The sequence below is a fragment of the Prosopis cineraria genome, unplaced genomic scaffold (genome assembly GCF_029017545.1).
Source record: "Prosopis cineraria cultivar Desert tree isolate PC_DT_omini unplaced genomic scaffold, ASM2901754v1 PC6, whole genome shotgun sequence".
NCBI lineage: Eukaryota > Viridiplantae > Streptophyta > Magnoliopsida > Fabales > Fabaceae > Prosopis > Prosopis cineraria.
Window position 1 is genome coordinate 10,839,568 of NW_026555337.1, and position 26,144 is coordinate 10,865,711.

Sequence of the window (26,144 nt, forward strand, 5' to 3'; positions counted from 1 at the left end):
ACAGATTTTAAAATATTTAGCTCATAATTTTTACAAAAATATTTTTTCTAAAAAAAGTGCATGTTTAGAAGACTATCGTTATTTTAATAGTTTATCTCAAAATAAAATTTAAAAAAATTAATCTACATAGTCATTTATTAAAAATTATAAAATTTTTAATATTAAATTTGGACCATCCTTATTAAATTTATACTATCTCAAAGAAATACTTAGGTAGATTAGGTGCACCACATCATTTATAATTCGTTCAATTAAAATGTTTCAAGTAATCTAAATAGAACATATTATGACATTTTTTTAATTAATTTTATTCTCATAACAAAATGCAAATTTAGTTTCTTATCTTGTTCTCTATCTACTATCATTAATATTAAAATCAATTTATATTTAATATCATCTAAATAGCATGTTTTTATCGGACAGATCACAAATGACATGGTGCACTCAGTTTGCCTAAGAATTTTCTCTAATATCTAGATTAGAGATTCAGCAAATTTATTATAATTTTTATATATTATTAATTTAATACATAAAAATTTTAAATTTTAAATATAAATCATCTAGATATGTAAAGGAGGGTGGAGGGGAGGGGCTCTCAATGGAGAAAAGCCAACCCCACACAGTGGCCTTCCTTAAAAAGTTAATTACAATATACACGGTTTCTTTTTCCATATTTTTTAAATTAAAGGTGAAGGTGATCACATGACATTGTGTTATTAATGTATGAACTTTGTCATATTATAAATGGACATTCATTGTTCATACACTTAGAAAACTTGTACATTGTTATTCAACCAAACCACACAAACTATATATAACTAACAGACATTGTATTGTTAATGTATAAACTTTGCCATGTTATATATGAACATTTTGTTTTACATGCACTTAGGAAACTTGTATATTATTGTTTAACTAAATCATAAGAATTATGTATAATAAACGGACATTGTATTGTTAATGTATATGAATTTTATCTTGTCATATTATATATGGACATGCTATTTTACATACACCTAGAAAACTTATACATTTCAAATGAGGGGCAAATGTGTTTTTTCTTGATTAAAAACTTGTCATATATTATCTTAAAATAAATAACGAATGTTTTAACCATCGCATAGTTTACCTATATATGACATCTATTTTTTTAACCATAATTTTTTTTTGGTATCTTATATCTAAATTTTTGTAATAGTGTCAACAATAGAGAAGCAAGCAATGTTTTATTTTTCTCTTAAGAAGTCACATCACCTATGAAGCATGCACTATATTAGTTGCAATTATATATTCATAGCTTTTGATTTCTTTTTTTTTTGGCCAAAAACTTCTTTTTCTTTTGCCTCTAAAGCAGAAGACTTGTAAAAATCTTGACTTAGTCTTCCTCCCTTTCCCTCTATTTTATATTGCCACATCCTTCTTAAACTCTTTCTCTTGCGTCTTCTTTTATTGTGTGATTCTTCTTCTCCTTCTTCTTTCTTCACAGCCTCTCAAAAACAATCCAACCAAAGTAATTCTCATAAAATGGAGCTTGCCATTCCAAGCTCTAAACTTTTCTATCTTTTCCTATTTGGATACTTCACTTTGATTGCTTTCATGGACTGTGGATCCAATGCTCAACTCATACCAGAAGATGAAGGTTCATTATTTCTTAATATTCCTGTTTGTTTGGTTTTCTGTTACCTAAAAATTAGCTTATCAAAAATCCATTTGACAAGAGTCAATTTGGTAAAAATCAGATAATATTTGTCTTTGAATGTATACATATATATATATATATATGGAAAAAATTAGTTCAGTAAACTGAAAGTTGTAAAAGCTTTTTTTTTTTGGGTTAGGTGAAAGCACAATTCAGTTACTTTGAGATGGACTTCTGAAATGGGATTTTTGAGAGAGATTCAAATCCAATCAACTTCTGAAATTTTATGTTGTTTCAAAAGAACTTTTTTCATATTTGCAAACGTGAAAAACCAAACATACCCTAGTATATATTACTCTATTTAGCAATATTTTTGTCCTCTTTTCCTATTCCGGAATTTTGTTTTCCCTTTCCTTTTGATTGCTCTAATAATGAACAAGCATCAGAAAACAAGTAATTTCTGTACATTCCAAAAGTTGCCCTTCATTTTCTCTCCAATAAGTGAACCAATTAAAAGGATGTCGAAAACTACAGTGATTGAATTTCATTATCTATCTATCTGTTTATTTATTTATTTATTTATTATACAAATTATAATCTTCATTAAAATGTGAGGCAGTAATATACTTTTTGTCCTTTAATTTTATACAAAGTTTCAATTTTCTCATTTAATTTTAAATTTAAAAATATTAAAAACTAATCTCGTTCACACAAGTTATTTCATTTTACCTTGACATTGCACAATGAATATGGTTCACAGATGTTTATGAACAAAAAAAGGGAAAACACGCACGCTCACACAAAAAGAACTGATTTTTGTTTGATGCAGTGAAAGTTCTAGAAACGATATCATCGAAGATAAAGAACTTGAATTGGAAGGTGACCCAACGTTCTTGTATAGATGGAGCTGGCTTAAATATGAGTACTTATGCAAAATGGGACAGCAGTGATAATATTTTCTGCAATTGCAGTTTCGAAAGTGGAAAAGTTTGCCATGTTACAAATATGTATGTATAAAAACATTCAAGTTTTTATATTCTGGATTCCTTTTTTTTTTTTTTTTGCTGTGACTATAAAATTCACCCCCAAAGTGAAGAAATATATATTCTATGAATTGAACCTGATACCAAGGATCGAACATGAAATAAAAATCTTCAAGATTATACTAAAAATTCACAAACTGCATGCAGTAATGGCAACCCTTTTCTGCTTTATCATTTTGTGTATGTTCCTTTCTTTATTTACAACAAGTTAATAAATGACCTTGGGATATATGGCTATAATATTAATTATACGGTCTTGCCATCACGATAAAATTATTGTTCAAACACGTTATAACCGAATTTATTTTAAATTTCCGCTCTTTGTTGTAAACATTTTGTTGATGAGCTTTTTAATATTATGACAGCATAATGCCGAGAATCAATCTACATGGATCTTTACCAAGTGAGTTTGGGAATCTTACCCATCCGCAAGAACTGTGAGTGATGTTTTCTTTTTAATATATATGCATATGCTTGAGAATTTGATATTGTTTAAAATCTGAAACGTAATTTGTACTATATTGGTTTTCGGGTTTTGCTTTTCTTTCTGTAGAGTGTTGAAAGGTAATCAATTAGCAGGAACTCTTCGCTCAAGTCTTGGAAATTTGAGAGAGTTGAGCAAATTGTAAGAATATTTTATGTAGTAGACATTATTTTCTTTTTATCTTAGTTGAATTGTAATTAACTAACGCAAGTCTTGCTAACAGATTGGTTTTCATATTGCTTTTAATTTGCGATTTTTGTTCTCAATTTTGCAGGGATCTTTCTATAAATAATTTCTCAAGGACAATACCCGAAAGTTTTGGCAATATGAAGACAGTGGAATTTATGTGAGTGATATAATAAATGTGAATGTGTGTGTATATATATGCCTAAGAATTTGGTGTTTGAAATGTGTTAATTATTTTCTTCCTTGTTTATATTCGAATCAATGCTGGGAATAAATCTTCTCCACATCATAAAACATACATTGATGCTCGAGAAATGCTTAAAATCTCTATTTTCTAGCGTCGGGTCTGAAGAATCCATTTCAGATCCATGGACCGTCCTGCTGGAGGTTGAAGATAGCCTCCAGCAAGAACAGACAATGCCCACTCTCGGGCCGAGAAGGGGGTAGCGCGTGTATACGACCCCCGACTACGCTTGGCCTGAGATTTTGAAGGCTATCTCATCTGATTTTTTTAATAAGTAATATAATTCTAATTTAATTTTATCTCAACCAAAAAAATTAATTTTGACCTTCCATTTTAAACTGAAATTATTTGATTTTAAGGAGTGAATTAGTTTTGGAGAATTATAAAATTTTCCTAAGATGTAAACTTAAATCGTAGGAACTCTGGATCCATCCTCATGCAGTGACGGGCCTAGAAAAAATAGTTAGTGGGTTGGGGGGGGGGCGCAAAATTTATACCTAAATAAATAATAATATTTTTAATAAATTAAATTTTATATTTATTAAATTATATCAAATGTATTAAATATAATTTTTAAAAAAAGTAAATAATCTCTCTATTTAAAAATATAAGTCTTTTTTTCAAGATAAAATGTTCAAAAATATAAGTTATTTTTTAATACGCTATTAAAGAGGCTTTTCCAAAAATATTACTAAAAGAGTGTAATTAATATTAATAATGTTACCCTATTAAATAAAAGTAAATATAAAATAGTATATAATTTTAAAGATAATTAATTAACTTATATGGGATATAATTGTTAAAAGTGCCTTATAATATTTAATGAAGAGAGTGCAACTAAAGTGCTATGAATAAATATAAAATTATAATATTTGTTATGATAAAATTTACAATTTATCCTATCAAAGAAAATTATTTTCTCAATCATTGCTTGATTCATTCTAAACTCTTGTTATTCAAGATTATAATATATAGATAAGATTTTGGTCCCAAAAAAAATATTTAGGGAAGAAGTAAATTTTGTATGGGGAAGCATGATTTTACTTTTCTTTATTGAGAGGCGAGCGCGGTCGAATTTTTTGAATGGGAGAAAATTAAATATTTAAAGTCACTATATGTAATATTTTTCTTGGCTTGTGGGGGGCAATTTCCACCTCTACCATAGACATGGGCACGTCCCTATCTTCACTCTCCCTATATTAATGTTTCGAATTCATACTCCCCCTTTTGGTGATAGAGTTAAATAATACCTTTTGATATATTTAGTAGTCGTTCACACTCTTAAATATACAGATCATGGTTGGGTTTGTTATTATGAGGTACATGAAATTGGTCTTCCATTTGATTATCTTTCTTTTAGCATTTGTTTTGGCTCACTAAGATTTTATTAAGTTTTGTTTATTAATTTTTGATACAATGTTTCCTTTTAAAATTTAAAAACATATAACATCACTCTTACCATTAATAAAAGTTAATTTTAACCATTAATTAACTAGAAATTACAAAAAAGGATCTCAAAAATTATATAAAAGAACCAAAAATTATAAATAAGTACATAAAGAAATGTATAACTTTATGGTCAATTAACGGTCAAAATTATCATTCATTAATTGTAGAGGTGATGTTACACCATTTTGAAATATTAAAGAGGAACATTATATTAAAAATGAATTTAGAATTTAGAGCCTTAGATGCTCCTAAATTTATAGCAATACTGTCATTTAACCTTAAAAAAATACAAAAAAATGTGATGATTTGTGATGTGAAACTAATTAACATTGATACATCACAGTGACTTGTCTTACAACTATCTGAATGGATCAATCCCAAGGAGCTTTGCCAAACTCCCTCTGGCTACATTGTAAGTGTTGATCAAAATGTGTGAACCATGTCAAACAATCTGGAACACTTTGACTGAATGCATTATATATATATATATATACATATATATTCATCTCATCTTAAACTTATGTTTCAGATACCTTAGAGGTAATCGAATCAGTGGTCCAATCCCAAGCGAAATTGGAGATATTACAACTTTGGAGAGTCTGTAAGTACAAACAAAAACACATTGAGTTTTTGAATTGAGAAATGGCAGTTTTATGGTTTTGTTGCTTTCTACAGAGTGTTGGAAGATAATCTGTTAGAAGGTGCTCTTCCTCCTAGTCTTGAAAAATTAAACCAGTTGTGCAGATTGTAAGAATGTCATGTAACAACCATGTTTTTTTTCCCTGTAACTATCAAATTTTTATATTAAATATGTTTAAGAAAATCAAGAACTATTTAGTTTAGTGGAATGAATAGAGTTGGGACTGGGAATTAGGGTCGCGGGGCTTAAAGGATCAAGGCCGAAAAGATTCGAGCTCTAAAAGCCCAAATATACATAAGAATCAACTTTTTCGAAGCCAAGCCTTGGTAAGAACCGACATAGGCCCTAATTTTTTAAAACTTAAAAACTTAAAACTCATTTATAATTCAAAAAATATTCTACAAGATAAAATCTAGAAAAATAAACAATTTAAAAATAAATAAATCAATCCACAACCACAACAAATCAATAAATAATAACTCTTAATAATACAAATAGCATGTTAAAAATAAAACATTTGCAGCAACATCATCATTAAGATTTGAGATTATCATTATCACCATCACCACCGTAACATTAACATAATCTCATCATTCTTCTTGTGGTACCTCCTTAGTGGCAAAGATTAAATTTTTCATATCTTCCTTCATTATTAATATAATTTACTTAATTTGTATTTTTATTTAAAAGTTAAAAAATAATAATAGTACTTAAAAAAGTTGACCCTTTTATTTTCATGCCCATTAATAGAGTTTATCCTTTTATGTTCAAACCCATTAATAAGGATGGCTGGCCCTTTTTAACCCTTAGATTACAAGCCTGACTATTCAAACCATTTCTATGGGCCTATCTCATTTTTTCTGGCTCTAGGCATGAACCTTCCCATACATACAAGGGGTTTTTGGGTTCAATTCCCATGTGGCCCCAAAACGGAAGGGATTAAAAATAATTAGGTGGGTACGTGTGGGTTAAATAGGTGTTGTGTGGTGGGTATGTGGGTGATGCATGTATGCAGAACCCCATTCCCCCTGGGTTTAGATAGGTTAGTGAAAAGAAATGTATGTTTAAGCATGATCTACTTCACTGAAATAAGTTAAGCCGCTGGATTTGACATATCTTATGTTTTATATATTCATATTTTATTGTCTAATTATTAATTGTGGCACTTCTTTCACTAATAGTAAATTAGTAATAACTGGTCTTGTCATTATAGGTTTTTATATTGCTTTTGAACGTGTTTTCTGTTTATAAATTTGGAATTTGCAGGATTCTTTCTGCAAATAATTTCTCAGGGACAATACCGAAAAGTTTTGGCTATTTGAGAGAGTTAAAAACATTGTGAGTGATATAATTAGCATTCAGTTCCATGTCGCGCTGATCTCTTTTAAATTCTTAAATTCTCTCTGCTAACATTTTTTGACTTTTGTAGTGCTTTGGATGGGAGCAATATATCTGGAAAATTACCGAGTTTTATTGGGAATTGGACCGACCTAAAATATTTGTGAGTGTAATCTGCTCTATTAGCCTTATTAATTTCTTTCTTTTGAAAATAGGTACTCTTTCTTGTATGCTACCTCCAAATCACAATATATGCCATTTTTTAAAATTTTTGATTCAAAATATAAGACATTGATAGATTATAGATATATTTTTATTTTCATTTACAAGAAAAACTATCTCTTTTTGCTTTTTTTTATATAAGCAAAATTACATTTTCACACAAACATTTATTATAAATTTTTTAAATTACCCCTCACAATTTTAGCATTCACAGTTATGAGAAACAATTACTGAAGACTTGATTAATATAATTAATAAAGAATATTTTAGTTTAATTTTTTTACTTTTAGACACAATTAATCTAGTTAACCTATTTTCTTAAATCGTGTGATATATATATTTTTTAGAAACATAGGGAGTATATATATATATATATATATATATATTCAATTTTACCCTTTTTTTTGTTATATTTCACACAAGTAACTAGATTTTCACCCCATAGTAGAATTTGATAAAAATCATACATTATATTTCAATTTTAAAAAATTAATGGACGTTTGTTTAAATTTAATAATGAAGGTGAAATTGTACCAATTTTAATTATTTAGAATTTAAAATATACCTTTTAAAATTTTAGGATTCAAATCATCCCTAAATCTATAGTTTAGAGTTCAAATTATATATTAACACTATTAAAAAATTATTTTAATATCCTTAATGTAAAATATTACTTTTCACTTTATTTTATCTCAATTGTAAGGATTTTATTAATTTTTAAAATATATACTGATCTCTCTTAAAGTTAATATTTAATAGTTATAAAACACAAATATGTCTTCTACATTTAAGTTTTCATTTTCAGTCATTCATTTTTATTTTTAGTCATCCAATCATTAGTTAATAGTTAAGTCACATATATTGAATTAAAATACCATTCTTGATATTTTTTAAATTTTTATTTATTTTTTAAATTGATTAGTTATACAAACTAATTTATGTAATATTTTTTTATAAATTAAATACATACTCCATCTTTTAAAAAAGTAAGGCATTTTTAATCAAATCTCACCTCAATAAAGTAAGTTACTTATTTTTAAAATAATACCATCTTTTCATATTTACTATTTAATTGGGTGTTTTACTCTAAAATAAATATAAAATGAGACTAAAGTGTAAGTTTTAAAAATAAAAAAAGTGTTTATAATTCTAACAAAACAAAAGGGAAGTGTATTTTACTCTATGATTTGTTAATTTGTGCAAGTTAAAATCTAAAGGATATTTTATTTTAAAATGTGTTATGTTTGTACATTTTTAAAATATAATAATAATTTATTTTATTTTAGAATATATTGTCCTATGTAAGTTGAAATTTAAGGACACTTCTTCTTATTGTTGTTGTTGTTTCTTAAGGTATCTCCATGGGTTAATAATAAATATATAGTAAATTATTTTTATCTAAACTATATTATTATCCCTGAATAAATTTCATTTCATATCTAATGCCTATTATTTTTCCAAAGAATCTTATATCCACCTTCAATTTTTGCTATTGATCCTACATGATCTTTTGAAATATAAAAATATTATTATTTTTTATACTTTGTCTAAAATTTTAACATTTACAAATGTAGGTTTCACATTCACATTTGTCAATGATAGATCTCACATCCACTTTTTTTAACCATAAGTCCCCCAAATATATATATATATATATATATATTAACAAAATCATCCATTAACTAATTTTTTTAAAAAAATTAATTTTTTAAAATTAATTACTAATTTAAATTTACTAATTATATTATAGGTCTCACAACCACTTTTGTACCATTAGTAATTTCATTATATATCTAACATCTATTATTTTTACTAAAAATCTTATATTCATAGTCAATTTTTACTAATGCTACATGATCTTTTAAAATATAAAAATCTTATTATTTTTATATCTTGTATAAATTTTTAAAATTTAAAAATGCAAGTCCCACCCTCACAATTTTTAATGGCAAGTCCTATACCAACTTTTTTTATTATGGGTCTCACAACTATTTTTTTTAACAAAATCATTCATTAACTAAATTTTAAAAAATAAAAAGCTGCAAAAAGCACTGTTCAACGTGCTTTACAATATAAATTTAAGGAACACAACTTTTATTTTGCAATGTGCTACTCCTTTACATATTAAAAATAGTATTATTTTTGAAAATTTCTCACATCTTGCAATTTGAAATATAACTTAGCTTGTTTTTTTTTTTTTTTCAAAATGTGTTGCCTTGTGTATCACCTTAAGAAAAATTAATCATATACTATAATGAATCATATAACTATAATTTATGTGATAATATTATTTATAAATCATAATTATAATGGTTGTAAATCAAACTTGAGGCATATAACTACATTAATATTTTTCATAGGTATTCAAATCATAATCAACTTTTACATATAAATAATAGAAAATAGATTTTTATTCCTTATGTATTTAAAGAATATAAACAAAAACTTGTTCTATATATGCTTACATATACTATTTTGATTTGTTATGTTGTGTTAATAATAAATATAGAAAATTCTTTGTTTATCTAACATTTTTTTATTTTACTAATAATTTTATATTCACCATCAATTTTTACTGTAAAATCCTACATGATCTCTCAAAATATAAAAATCTTATTATTTTTTACACGTTGTTTAAATTTTTAAAATTTATAAATGTAGATCCCACTCATATTTTTTAATGGTAGGCTCCACACACTATTTTTTTAAACCACTTTACTCAATTTTTTTAAAAATTAAGTTTACTAAAATTTTATATTCCCTCCATTACCCTTAGAGCCTTAATTCATACTAAGTTTAAAATATTTAAATATATAAAAAATTTATAGTCAAGATTAATTTTTAACACTTTTAGCTTTCAGGTTTATTTAGATAAGTTTAACTATCCCAAATTATTAAAAATTATTTTATTTTATTTTTTCTTTATTGAGTCCATAAGCTGGTTCTTTGAATTTTTTTGACCAATTTATACTATTATTTTTTAAAAAAAGTTACAGAATAAAGACATTTAAGTAATAAAATTTTTTTTAATAATTTAAATAATTTTTAGAAAATATTTATATTTAAATAGGGGTATTTTACTCCAACAGACGTGACTTAATAGTTAACTAATGGTTAGGTGGATAAAAATAAAATTTTAAAAATAAAAATGAGGCTTATATTTTATAATTATCCATACTAAAAAAATATTCATAGAGGTTTCAAAAAATAAAAAAGAGGTATCATTAATTAAAATAAAAATAGACAAAATATTTTACTCATTTTTAATTATAATTTTTATATTAACAATTTATTTTTTATAGGTCCCACATGTACCACTTTTACTATAGGGCCCACATTAGTTTTTTCCTCTTTTATTTACTATATCATATTAAAAAATTAATAAAAAATAAAAAAAAATTTGATGTACAGGACCTATCTAAAAAATAAAATAAAAAAGAAGAAAGAAAACATTGCCTAACAAAGTAAAAAAACTACAACAAAATGGTACTGTCGATCGGGTACTATAGTGTACTGTGGATATATAGTACAATCACGTATCGAGAGAGAGAGAGAAATGTTGGATTGTTACTGATCTACAGTACCTATCCGAAAAATAAAAAAAGAAAAGAAAGAAAACGTTTGCGTCGGTGACAAATTTTTTTTTTTAAAAAAAAGTCAGATGGTATTGTAGATCAAGTACATAGATTTACAGTACCATTCAACGATGCTGACAATGCATTATAGATATAAATTAATAAAAGTTTTTTAAATTAGTTAAATGTTATATTTATTCTACTTAAAGGTATAATTGAAAAGATGTAAATTTTTTTAAAAAAGTCAAGTTTTTAACCAACTTTTTTTTAAATGTAAATTAGTTAATAATGAATTATATTATAATTTAGATGGAGTAAATTATTAGACATTTATATTCATATTTCATGTATCAATAAAAGTAATTATTTCGTTACTTTCATTTTAAAAAAAAAAACACGATATGTCCTTTTTCTTTGTACACTTAACCCCTTTATTATGATAAGTGAGAATTAAGAAGAATTGCTTAGCCAAATTATATTTCTAGTGTTTGCATTAATTAATACAATAATTTTGAAAATTATTAAGACTTACTCCCTCCATTTCCATATATTAAAGAAATGGTATCACACAGTTTAAGAAAATCAGTTAAATACAATAATTGTGTTTGAAAATAAAGAAATTAAATTAAAATACCATGTATTAATAAAAAAATATATGCATTAATTGTTTCTCATTAATGTAAATTATAAAGTGTAATTTAGAACATTTGTAATAAATTCTTATTGAAATATATGATTTTACTTATAGAAAAACAAATCAAAAGTGGCCGTGTGTCTAATAAATAAAAAATGGAGGGAGTACATCTTGGACCATTTGGATCATTGAAGTACTACTTTAGTTAATGGAATTTGATCCTTAATTTCATGAAAATCTTGTGTTAATAAATAGTTAAAATGTCAAATGATGAATAGTAGTGGGAGGGAGCGACTATTGGAGTGAAAATAAGAACGAAACATTGAGCTAGATATTATATATGTTACAGACCAGATTATATTAATGCAAACAAAAAATAAAAAATGTTAAATGGACTGGGCTTTTTAATACTTTTTTCAATTCTATTTATAAGTTACTTTCAACATATTTTATCAAAAATAAGAAAATCTTATAACTCATTAATTATGTCTAAAAATTAAATAATTTTTAATTTTGTTGTTATTAAATATATATTTTTAATAATATATTTTCTTTCACCAATATTTAATGAGGGTGAAAGGAGAGATTTGTGATAAAAGTTTAATGGCATGGCTAGTAGGGCCAAAAAAAAATATCTCTCCACTTTACAAATATGTCCAGAGAGAGCATTTCCTTTATTTCATTTTCTACTTTTTATTTTTAAATAAAAAATTAATCATTTGGTCTTGTAGTTTTGATTCAATCCTTAAATGTTAACTCGTTATAACTTAGTTTTTAAATTTTAACTCAGTGCAACTCAATTTCTATAGTTTTAATCATTTAAAATATTAGTCACTATATGTTAAACAATATTATTATAAAGATTAAAATTATTTTAATTTTTTAATATTTATAATATTTATAGAAATTAAAATTTTTAGTAATTTGAAATATTAGCCACTAAATTTTGAAAAAATAATATTTATCATTTTATTTTTTAAAATGTAAAAACTAATATTTTAAATGATTAAAATTAAAAGAACTAAATTGCAATTGAATCAAAATTATAAGAATCGAGTTATAATGAGTTAAAGTTTAGGGGTTGAGTTAAAATTAAATCAAACTATGAAAACTAAATGATTAATTTTTCTTTTCTTTTAATTATTGTTTTGACTTTTGAGTTTTGTCTACTTTTTTTTGGGCAAGGTATCTGCAAGGAACGTCTATGGAAGGTCCAATTCCTACAACCCTCTCTCAGTTAACAAATTTGACTCATTTGTGAGTACGGCTGCTTTGAAATTTAGTTTCAACTGCAGAACATTTCTTGTTATTGATGATTTTTTTTTTCTCTTCTTTTTAACTTGTAATTCAGGGTAACATCAGATTTGCGTGGACCAGCTACAATGGGATTTCCTAATCTGGAGAACTTGACATCCTTGGAATATTTGTAAGTTGATGAGAAACATCTGTATATTGCAAATGAGCTATTTGTAATGAAGTTTATTGTTTCATACTTTGTTTTACTCTTAGGATATTGAGAAACTGTTCAATCTATGATACCATTCCAAATTACATTGGTAAATTTCAAAGCTTAGAAACTCTGTAAGTTGCTTCATCCTCGTATATTGCCAATTCAGAATCCTCTGAACAACTATTAGCATTACTACTGAGGGATAATTACTTATATCATTGACTATATACTACTATTATACTATTCTTTTCTCTTTTATTGTTTAGTCACGTGTATTAATGCAGAGATTTGAGCTTCAACAAGTTGACAGGTGAAATCCCAAAAAACATGAGTGACTTCACGTCCTCCTACATGTAAGAGGGAGCATTATTTATTTATTTATTTTCAAAGCAAGCGTCTGGGAACTTAATCACTCCTTTTTTAATTAATTGATATTTGATTAATCATACACATAGGTTTCTGGCGGAAAATTCTCTGAGTGGAACAATTCCTGAAGGGATGTTGAAAAGCAATAAAAACTTGTTAGTACAATTTTTTTTTAATTTTATTTCACAGTTTTCCTTAACCTATCTAACCATTCCGTACAAGAAAGGGAGTCCCATGCACATGCAATATTCAGTCACAAAGCACACAACACACATAACGCCTATAGCTGGTTTGGTTTGTTTCCCTGCAACAGGATTAATCCTGATGCATTTCCCTTATTCATGGTGTTTGGTTGGAAAATGTGAAGTAGATACCATTACATGGCAGGTTCAGGATTACCTTATATGTTGTAATCAGGATTACATCAATGGACCTATGTAATGGGGATTACATTGTTGCAAAAGACATTTATACCCTTACTTCATCTCCATCCTCATCCTTTTTCCTAGTCACTCATTACCGATGTCGTCACCTTCATCAAAGTCGAACGCCAAACCCCCATTGTCCACCAGCTATGATGCCCTTTATCATTGTTGCCCACCACCACCAAATGATTTCAATAACCGCCTCACTCCTCCGCAATCCCATTGCCCACCAACGACGGTCAATTTCGATGAGCCGCTCACTCTGCTACAACAACATCGTCTTCCACCGACAAACGGTTTCGATGAGTGACCCAATCCGTTACAACCCTCTCACTTCAGCTATTTCAACTCCGCCCTTTCTCAAGCTCATCGTCATTGTTTTGTTCAGTTGCAGATCTGGTTATGATTTTATTTGTCCATTTGCAGCTTTTTGAGCACCCTTCATTTGGTCCCCATTTATTTTGGATCTGATTGAGATTCTTGTGATGCATATTTGAATATCTGATTCTGGATTTTGGAGTTGATTATGGTGAGGGAGAAGAAGATCGATCGATGGGGAATGATTTTTTTTTTTGAGGGGGCATGGTAGTCTTTTCACTTTTATAATATAAAAATAAATATTAAAAAGTCATTTAATTTTGGGAAAATGACAATAAATTCCTTTGAAATATGTAAATGATAATTTGATCCCTTGAAATGCCATAATTTCCCAGAAGTCCCTAGGAACTTTTTTGTTATTAATAAATTTATATAAATTACTAAATTACCATTACCCTTATTGAAAATAAATTATTCACAAGTTTTGTTTAAATATTCGTAACTTTTCTTTTTATATTCACAACAATACAACAACAAATCACAACTTCGCATATTAAATTTTTTTATTTACTGTTGTATTATTACGAATATAAGAAAAAAATTGTGAATATTTAAATAAAATTTGACAAGGATAATTTGATAATTTATATAAATTCATTAATGACAGAAAGTCCTTAGGGACTTCAGTGAAATTATGACATTTTGAGAGACCAAATTATTATTTACATATTTTAGGGGGATTTCATTATCATTTTCTCTTTAATTTTAACATTCCCAATATCATTCCAAACAAGCCCATAGTAATAATCATTACATTATATTTACATTACATTACATATGATTAAGCTATAACAAACCCTCACACACCAATTAGACCTAAACGATTTTAATTCCCACCCATTTTTGGAGCCTATGAGGGAGAAAACCTAGAACCCCTTGCATCAAGAGGGAGTTTCATGCCACTGAACCAAATGGTTCTTGAATTTTTATTTCACATTTACTATACTACAATGCCATTATTTCAAATTAATTTTTTGCAAACCATATAATTAATAGTACTTATTAAGTCCTTAAATCAGTCATCATTTGTAATAAATCTACTTTGCCCTTGTATTATGTCATTTTGATTTGAACATTGGGAGTATATATGTATATATTTATATGAATAATTCATGACATCTATATATATCAATGAAGGTTGTAATAGTTCAGGCTACGTTTTAACTAGATAGACTTGATGTTGTAACAAAGTCCTCAAGCCTGAACCTAAGCTTGAGTAAGGGCACACATGGGTCGAGCTTTATTCCAACCTAGCACCCGGGCCGATGTTTTTTAGATAAAATAATAATTCAATTAATCAAATGCTTGCAAAAACTTATGAAATAAAAAAAATTGTAGATTATAGAACAGGAGGAAAACATTACATACGTGATCTTGCACTAATTTCTCTTCAGGGATTTATCTTACAACAACTTTTCAGAGACTTCTTTTCCTGTTCGCACTTGCCAGTACGGTACCATGTAAGCCACGCTCTGTTTGTATGTGTGTTTGCCCCCTCCCTTTTCTTTTTCTCTAAGCCATAACTTTTTCTTTTACACACAGAAACTTAGCTTCGAGCCTGTCATCTTCAGCAAACACCTCGTAAGATTATGCTTATGGTTGTTGTGTTTCAACTATTATACACCACTTTTGAATCTTGTGTTGAAACTCTTATTCATATTGCAGAATGACTTGCTTGAGAAGGGGCCTTCCTTGTGGAGGAAAACCCAAGTGTGAGTGTTTAAACCTTGTACATACATCAATGCTTTCTTTTTTGCATGCTTGAGAAAAGAGAAGATCTTGATCTGAAGAACTTGATAATTTGCAGATCATTCATTGTTCATAAATTGCGGGGGAACAGAAATGGAATATGACGGGAATATATACGAAGGCGACACCAATTCGGATGGTATCTCATTCTTTAACCCCGTTGGTGATCACAAATAGGCGTATAGCAGTACAGGAGTATACTTAGCAAAATATGATGAAGTACGCATGTCACCAAAAGCTGATGCTGATTACATAGCAACAAACACATATTCTATCAACATTACTGGTCCAAGCTTCTACCAAACATCTCGCCTTTCACCTTTGTCTTTCAAGTACCATGGCCTCTGTATGCTTAATGGAAATTACAGTGTGAGGCTACATTTTGCTGAGATTATGTATCCTAATAACCACAATTTCAGCAGCCGTAGTGGAAGGCGAATCTTTGATGTTTCAATTCAAGTGAGTCCTGCCCATTAAGTTGAATCTAATTATTTTCCTAGGAAGTAAGACTCTCTCCAACCATGCACGCAGCCATACGGCTGAAGAGAAATAAATATTATGGAATGTGTGGCCTATCAAGTGAGCTTACACCACCATGTTTATCAATCCCTTCAAAGCGAAATTGGCTAAAGACTATCCATTTCCATAGTTACATTTAATTATATATCATTAGGTGGTCCAAGTGTTAATGGACTTGAGTGGATGTGAAAAGTCTCACATTGGATAAATTTAAGTTTAATAAATAATATAAAATAAATGGAAAGGATCCATAAATTCAAGTCCTGAGATTTTGAATTAAGATGCGGTGTCTTTTTATTGCTTTTTGATTGAGCCTGGTTTCATATGGGATACCAAGGACTTTGGGTGTTTTTGTTAGGTCATCCAAATATCTTTCATTACTCTTTACCCATTTGTTCGTTCATTACATTTTCGGGCAGTCATCAATCACTTTCTTTGCTATAAATGAACTATATATTAAAAAATTACTGCTATATAATCATTACAATTTCCACTTTAGATATGATGATAACAAAAGTTCTGAAAGGCTAAGACTTTTACATGTATATGTTGACAGGGTAGGAAATATCTGAGTGATTTCAACATTATGAAGGAAGCTGGTGGTATTAGTGAGGGCATTTTCAGGGACTTCAATGTTACTATCAATGATACCACGTTGGAGATCCATTTATATTGGGCTGGGAAAGGAACTACAACTCTTCCTGATTATGGTGTATATGTACCTCTCATATCTGCAATTTTAGTCACCCCAAGTAAGTCAAATATCATGTTTATTGATTTTCACTCTTTCTAGCTTATGCTAAATGATGATACCTCTTTTGATTTTGATATGAATCATACACATGTTTGTACCATTTGTTGTAGACTTTGAAATTCCTTCAAAAGGGCTTTCTGCTGGAGCCATTGTTGGAATTGTGGCTGGACCATGTGTGCTCATACTAGCACTATTTGTCCTTCAAAAGATGGGCTTCCTTGGTGGCAAAGATTCAAAAGATAAACGTAAGATAAAAAATGTAGAATAATGAATCTGGAATATCAGTTGATAATTTGGTATAACACAATAAAAAAAGAACACAACTTTTCTATGACTAAACTATGGCATTCAAGCCAAATGGATATGTATTAATTTTTGTATATTAATTATTCCTGCAATTTCAATGGATTTTGCTTTTATTCATGCAACCTTTGATGCAGAACTTTTAGATCTCAAAACGGGTTATTTCTCTTTAAAACAAATAAAAGATGCTACCAAGAACTTTGCCCCAGAAAATAAGATTGGTGAAGGAGGTTTCGGACCTGTGTACAAGGTGATTTTTGATCCATCATTTTTAAGATTTGGATTTAGTAAGTGGTTTGAATCTATTCACTCAATGAGTGTCACAATTACAGCCATTGTTTTTTCATCAATGCTTGAAAATTTTCAAGATAAATTTCCCTCTAAAAATTTCAGATTTGATGCTTTAACTTTTGAGTATCATATGATAAAATCTCTGACAATTATTTGATTAAAATGGAGATTGTTATTATGCCACGTGAGACACTCATTGTGTAAGTGGATATAGTTAGACCACTTATAGGATCCGAATCCTCAATTTTATATTTAACTAGGATTAAACAATCAATTGAATAAACTATCAGTGGGATGTATTGAATTTCAAATGATCAATGATGAAAATTGAGACTAAATAAGTGATTGAATTTCAGGGTGTCCTATCAGATGGTATTGTGATAGCTGTGAAGCAACTTTCATCAAAATCAAAGTAAGGGACTCATGAATTTGTTAATGAAATTAGAATGATATCTGCTTTGCAACATCCAAACCTTGTCAAGCTTTATGGCTGATGTGTTGAAGGAAACCAATTGTTGCTTATATATGAGTACATGGTCAACAACAGTCTTGCTAGTGCTCTTTTTGGTAAGGATTCAGATTCTTTTCAATTTAAGATTACCAGAAAAAGGTATTATTGTAAGAAAACAGATAAAATTTATTGAGTAAACAAATTAAATAGATTTAAGGGATGATAAAACTTTTGATCCTTAAGTTCGTCTTAGTTATCGATTTGATCTTTGAAATTTAATTCTTATCAATTAAATCCCTAAAATTTCATAATCATACACAATTAATATCAATAGTATTATTTTCCCTTTAAATCCTAAGGAGTAAATGTGATTAGTTATTAAATTTTAAGGATTTGTTTGGTAAAAATTAAACTCCAGGATCAAATTAATAATTGAAGCAAAGATGCGAGGGATCAAAGTTTTCTTATTCCTAGATTTTCTATACGTACTCTCCTCTCTCACACTTCTTTTGTGTCTCGGTTTATTATATTTTAACTCTATTGCTGAAATCTAAAATATTTTGATAAATTACTCCCAGAAAACTTTTATAGCTATATCTTTATGTTCCTCTATCGGTTGCTGAGAAGAAAAAATTTTGGTTATGTAGTTTAGGGTGTTTTTTTTTTTGGGTTCAAACATATACACTCATTTGAACCAAACTTCTATATGTATTTAAATTTTATTAAAGGACCTAAAAGTAAAGATGTTTAAAATTTTCTCTAATTTGGTTCTTTTTCAACTGAGATGTCATTGGCATTAATGTTAATAAGGTGGCCAAGAATGGAAGATACACTTGGACTGGTCTACAAGAATGAAGATACGTGTGGGGATAGCTAGAGGATTAGCTTATCTTCATGAGGAATCAATGTTGAAAATTGTGCATAGGGATATTAAAGCGACAAATGTCTTACTTGATAACAATTTGAATGCCAAGATTTTAGACTTTGGTTTAGCCAAGCTTGATGAAGAAGATAATACTCATATTAGCACAAGAGTAGCTGGAACAATGTCAATATTTTATTGCATCTTTTCACTATATATCAATTCTCAAATGTGGCATAGAATTAATATTTATAGGCTCTTTCTTTTTAGACTTTGCTTGTGCATTACTTGTCTTATGACTTGATCTGACTAGCTATTAATTAACATTTCATGTTTTTATTTAGTGGTTATATGGCTCCTGAATATGCAATGCGAGGATATTTGACTGAAAAAGCAGATGTTTATAGTTTCGGAATTGTTGCTTTAGAGATTGCCAGTGGAAAAGGCAACACAAATTACAAGCCAAAAGAGGAGTTCGTTTATCTTCTTGACTGGGTTAGTTACACTTCTTACACTTGGCATATGTGATGCTCAATATATACTAAAGCTTTATTTCCTTTCGGTTTTGTATGAAACTGTTCATCCGTTTCTGTAAGACCAAAATAAAATTAATATGTATACTCTTGATAAGAAAAAAAAAGCATTTTCAACATTAAATAAATTTACATTTTTTTCTGAATATTTTTAATTTGTCTAGAAGTTTAGAAGTAAAGAATGATAAACATGAAAATGAAGTAAGAAATAATAATAAAAATAATATGGAGTGTGAAGGATTTTCATGTCCTAATCAGTCACTCTGTTTTGCAGATTAAATATAATGTTTAATTAAAGCGACAGAGTCTTGTTTTTTATTTATAAAAATCTTGTTTTTATTGGACATCCTGGTGCTAAATGCTAAATTCATACCTACATGTTTAGTTTTCTAGAGACTGATAATAGGAGCATTATTCAAACAAAGTTGCAAGTTTTGAGATTTTGAGAACAAATAAAATGAAATATATTCAAACAACCAAGGAATAACCATTTATAAAGATATAAAATACGGATAAGCAGAATTACAGTTATATTGGTTAGCTTGGAGAGAATTGAAGAGCAGTCTTCCAAAATTAGAATTAATATGAACACTACCCATAGAAAATATTTAAAATAAAATAAAATTTTGATGAAAAGTTAAAGAAATTTTTGTTTTGAAGTAAATTAAATGTATATTTAAAAATATTAACAAAATTGATTAAAAAACTACATATATATTGTTAAATAAATATGCATGGGTGCTTTTATACTTAAATGCCATGTCAAATTTTTTTTTAAGAACTATCAGTTTGCGATATTTCATTATTGAACATTCTTTTTGGCCAAATATTTCAATATGAACATTGCCCCACACTAGCTTGAGTTATTTTATGCCATGGTTTCATAACTTACACTTCATATATTAAAATGAGCAAAGAATCCAATTGAAAAAAAATATATATATACATATACATAAAAAAAATGCAAATATGAATTTTTAACAGCCAACAAAATAAAATATATTTAAGAACTCGTAATTCATACTATTAAGCGTTAAATACTTCAAAAATAAAATCTTTTTTTTTAAATTAAGTTATTTCTTCATAAATTTAAATTTAAATTATATTTATAGATAATGTAAAACATTTTAAAAAATCTTATTGATTACAAGTCATTAACAGTCGTTTTTCATTTTCTCTATTATCAAGGGATAATCAAACAAAAAAAATAAAAGACAAAGGGGGAAAAGAGATTAGGACAATGTCATTACCAACAGAAAATAATACTCTGGACACTTTGAAAGTGGGCGCTTTTGTTAGTGCTCATGATTCACAGTCTAACTTTAAGATTTTAAATTTGGAAATTTTAAAATTTAGATACAATATTGATAAAAATATACAAAAAAATGAAATGATAACATTAAATACGTAGTTGGGCATTCTTAATCCAAATGATCTGCATTCATGGTTAAAGTCACTATTGGCACATCGTGGTGTTCATTCATGAATCATGGCATTAGAATGAATTATGATATTATAACTTCTACATTTTAATTAAAAAAAAAGTGACGTACATGCTCATCACGCACGAATTATCAAGGTGCCATTATGTGGTTTGTGAACAAGACGATATGCAATGCATGTAACGTTGAAATAGCATAAGTTAGAATCGACTTTTTTTTTTTCCTTGTATCTTGAAAACAGAATCGATTGTTTTTTTTTAAAAGAAATTAGGAAAAGTGATCATGTGAGAATTGATTTCAATAATATTACTTTTGAATGCATGAATATTTGAATTTAAATTTCAATCAAATTCATCATTTGAGTCCATAAAATTTCATGATTCCCAAATCTAAATTCATATTTTATTATAATCCTTTTATAAAAGCTTCTCCTGCATCTTATTCTAGTTATTTAATGTTCTAGCTATTCTAATAGTCTCATGTCTTTCCATTTTCATTTTCTATATTATTTATTTTATTATATGTGAATTTAAGTTTTCTTCTAGGGAAAATAGCAATGGAGGACCACAAGAGGAAATTTATATTTGTAAAGAATTAGTTGTTATCAAAACTTGAATAAAAATTAAACTTGAATAAACTATTGTTAATTTAGAATAAGTTATTATTAAAACTCAAATAGATATTGATTGATAAAAAACTAACTCGAATCAACAAGTATGTATTTGAGTTTTGACAGCAATTGGTTCTTAATTGATATAAATTTTTTCCAGCAGGCCTTGATTGATATTTTTCCTTTTTATACCGTCCAAAAAAAAATTTTGAATACATAAATTTTAACTACAAGACTTTGATTTTAAATTTAAATCCATCAATTCAAGATGAATTCTTTTTATAATTCAATGTGAAGCCCGTTACCATATGATTGTCTTCGCCTTTATTTAAAATATATACAAAATGAAACCGCGTGTTTTTTTTTGGGGCACAAAAAGTAATCATTTTTTCAATATAAATAAGTATTACACATTAATAATAAAAAGCCAAAAAAAAAATTGCAACTAGAGCCCGACCTCAAGAAAAGTACAGCCTTACCGTACAATCTGATGCAAAAGAAAAGGAAACTGTGTATGTTGGAATCTACCCTTCACATTCTGTTTGGTCGAAGGGAGGGATTTTAATAAAAAGAAATGGAGAGATTTTAATAGAAAAAAAGGGGATGGATTTTGTTTCCTTCAAGATGAAAAGGAAGAAAAAATATTTATATATAAATAAATTTACTTTTATTTCATTAAAATTATTTTTCCTTAATTTAGTAAATTATACTTGCGAATTTTAAAAAATAAAGATAAAAAATGCATTCAGCTTTCAACAATAGGCTATGGTATTGAATATATATATATATATATATATATAATGAAATGGGTCAATTAGAACTTGTAACATATGCAATATTAAAATTATTTCTCATAATTTTAATAAACTTTTATTTTGGTACTACAATATTAAAGATAAAGATAATTTTTTAAAAGATTACCAAAAAGAAAAGGTAATCTTCTAACATGCACTCTAAAAAAATATCTTTTTTTAAAAAAATTAGAAGTTAAAAATTTTAATTCGACATTATCCATAGTATATTTGGATAGTTAATTAATAACAATTATAAACTTTTAAATATTAATTTTAGACTATTCATATTAAACTTGGACTGTAGATTGATGATCATATTTTTTAAATTTTTTATGAGTTTTTTATTTTAATAAAAATAAAAATAAGAATATTAAATCTTCATCATTCGGATTAAATTGAGATGATCTATATCATCTTGAAGGTGCAAAGGAGGGGAGGTGTAGAGAAGAGGAGCCATGTTGGTCTTATTTGAGGAGGGGCGTTTTTGGATTATGAAAAGATGGTATGAGTAAATTGGTCATAACATAACAAAATTATACCCTTCCCTCCCTAGAACCAATTTCACTAAGAGCTTATCATCTTTAGACCATTCAAATCCTATTTGAATGGTTTAAATTTATAGTTTTTTAATTTTATTTTTTTAAAAAATTATTTTAATGGATATAAAATCTAAAATAAAGATAGTCTTTCAATTGTCAATTTTTCAAAACAAAAAAGATTATTTAAAATATACATTAAAAAATTATAAATTTGAACTATGAAAATTAGATTTGAATAGTTTAGAGGCAATGAGCTATGAGTGCTCATCTATATGAGATGAGCACTAAAACTGATTCCACCTTCCATGGCCCCCATTTTGGAGGAAAGGGAGGGAAAATGATAAGAAAATTTTCCCTTACTTCCTTTCTATTTTTAATACCCAAATAAGGGAAAAGAAGCAAAATCCTTCCCCTCCCCTCTCGAACCAAATAATGTGATTGCCTTAACCTTTATTTAAAAAAATATACAAAATGAAACCGTGCATGTTTTTGTCTTTACACATACATGTGTTCAGTATACAATCAAATATCAAATATGAAAGTATTCATAGCAAAGATTCGAACTTTCGTCACATTGCAATGAGCTAATCCTTTGCGACTGTTAGACTCCATCCTTATTGGTTTATAAAATTAAATCTAATCATATTTGAATTTTATACAGTGTAAAAATATTTAACAGATATTATTGATTACAAGTGATTAACACTCATTTTTTAGCAATTTCAATTAGTAACACATAATGTTTCATTCGACTTTTTAATTTTATTTTACTGAGATTGACAGATCTTTTCCCTATTATCAAGGGACAACCACATGAGGAGGAGTCCTACTCCTACCTACCCCCACCCCAACAAAACAAAACAAAAAAAAAATAAAATAAAAAACAAGAAGAAGAAGAAGAAGAATGGCATTGTCCGTAAGGGGGAGTTTTCTGGACACTTTGGCTTTTTCAAGAGGGGTTAGTCATAACATTCTAACTCTAACATTTTTAATTTGTAAATTTTTAAATAATATTTTTTGGTTAAAATATACAAAGCTTCCCTAAACTTTAAATGAGTTACGTATCCCCACCCCAGCCTTTAAATATCTAAAATTAAGACCCTAAACTTTCATATTTTGACCATCAACTCTTCATTCATTAAAATTGCTGTTAAATTTAATGGTTCATTTGTTAAAAATGAAGTAACATTGAATTTGTAGTTGTCCGTTTTTAACATAAATGATCCACATATACTCATGATTTAAGGCACTATTGTCACATGGTCATCACTGATGAATCATGATATTAGAATGAATTATGAGATTATAACTTTTAGCTTTTAATTTAAAGTGACTTTCATGCCCATCACGCGCGAATCATTAAGCAACAAATGGCTGTCATCTTTGTTTTCTTTCACCTTCGTTATCTTTATATGCTGTAAATTTGGCTTGGAATCCAATTTGTTTTTCTTTTTTAATTTAAAAACTGCAGGCAACAGTGCACAACATTAAAAAATTTATTTATTTATTCAAGTTTGCTGGCAACACACAACTATCAAGTGGTGCAATGTTACTTATAAAATATTAAAAATAGGTATAATATTACCCTTTCGTTAAACATTCATTATTTTAATCATTACTTGACTGAAAAAAATTGAAAAACTATAAATAACTCTATATGAAAAATAATAACAATTAATTTGCAAAAATTAGGGAAAAATGTGAAGGAACTAATGTTTTTTTCTTATCCATAGAACGGAATGAAATACTATTTTAACTCCTGAAAATCTGATGTTATTGTTTCTGGACAATCAATTGAAACATCATATATTTCTTCATGATGTCTGGCTCTTTGAGCTGCCCCCAAACGGTTAGAAACGAAAGCGAATCAGATCTCATGTGAAGAAAGAGCATCAAATAGCGAGGCTTGAAAAACAGAGTCAGGTTGTGTTTCATAGATTCCTAAATATTAAAGAAAGAGAAAGGGGGGAGGGGGAACTCATGGCCACCAAATTTACCCCAGAAGTTAGTGTATAAGTCGTCAACAATTGGTCAATTGTGGTACAAAATGGTGGGTTCATGGATGTGCACCACTCTAGGGTTTGTTTCTCTCCTCCCATCCTACAACGAAGAGAGATCCTGATATTGAGAGAGAGAGAGAGAGAGAGAGAATATAATGCTGTTTATTTCAACTTTTTTTAACGAAAAGTTCACTTATTTTTGAAAAAAAAATTAAGTGATTTTATGATGTTTGTTATTTAAGTTTTTTAAAATAATTAGAATATGAAAAAAGTAAATTTCCAATTATTTTGATAAGCTACTTTTTAAATAACTTTTGAAAATAATCTGATGTTGTAAATGTGAAAGAATATCATAAAAGTGCAAAAACATGAAGATATCATAAAATTTTAAAATAATTAAATAATAAATTATTTTTATAAAACGGAAATCCAAAACGATACCATAAAATCTAAAAAAAACAATTATTTATCAGCTTTAAATAGTTATTAAATGCGCTTGCTTGGAGGTCGAGACGGAGAGAGAAATCCTAATATATATACATTGAGAGAAGCTTGTTACTTTTATTTTATATTTATTAAAGTAAAAATATGTCAAAATATATATAAATCTTTAATAAATCTGTTTATCACCAATATATCCAGTACAAATTTAATCTGAATGACCAAATTTAATATTAATTTTTTAAATAATTTTTACAAATTAATTATCTAGACATACTTTAGCCAGTACACATATGATATAAAAGGTCTAATTTAATATTAAAAATTTCATAATTTTGACTAAGTGACCATCTAGATTTATTCTAGATAGTCCATATTTAACTTGATAATTTTTATTTTGACAATTATAATATAAAAATATTTAAAAAATAATTTTGAATCAATGGTAGCGATCATTTAAAAAAAAAAAAGAAAGAGCCCAAATCACCCCATAGGGGTGATGAGCACAGAATGTGGTTTTCCCTTTTGAGATGTATAAAAAATTGTAACATTTCATTTCTGATTTCATTATGAAATCAATCATTTTTTCTTTGGTCAAAGAGTCAGAATCCCATTTTGACTGTGTCAACGATCCTGCTTTTTTTTTTTTAAGGCATAAGCCGCTATTATTTTCTTTTGATATATTTTCAGATGATTCTTAGAATTGAACCTATTATTATTAACTTGATGAATATTAAAAAAGATGTGTAAATTATGAATCTTATATTGGAACCTTATTTATGT

General features: G+C 27.6%; 1 pseudogene; it reads left to right on the forward strand.

The window, feature by feature from the left end:
• The first annotated feature begins 1,524 nt into the window (after positions 1-1,524).
• Positions 1,525-19,530, forward strand: LOC129313858 (probable LRR receptor-like serine/threonine-protein kinase At1g53430; annotated as a pseudogene).
• The last annotated feature ends 6,614 nt before the right edge of the window (positions 19,531-26,144 follow it).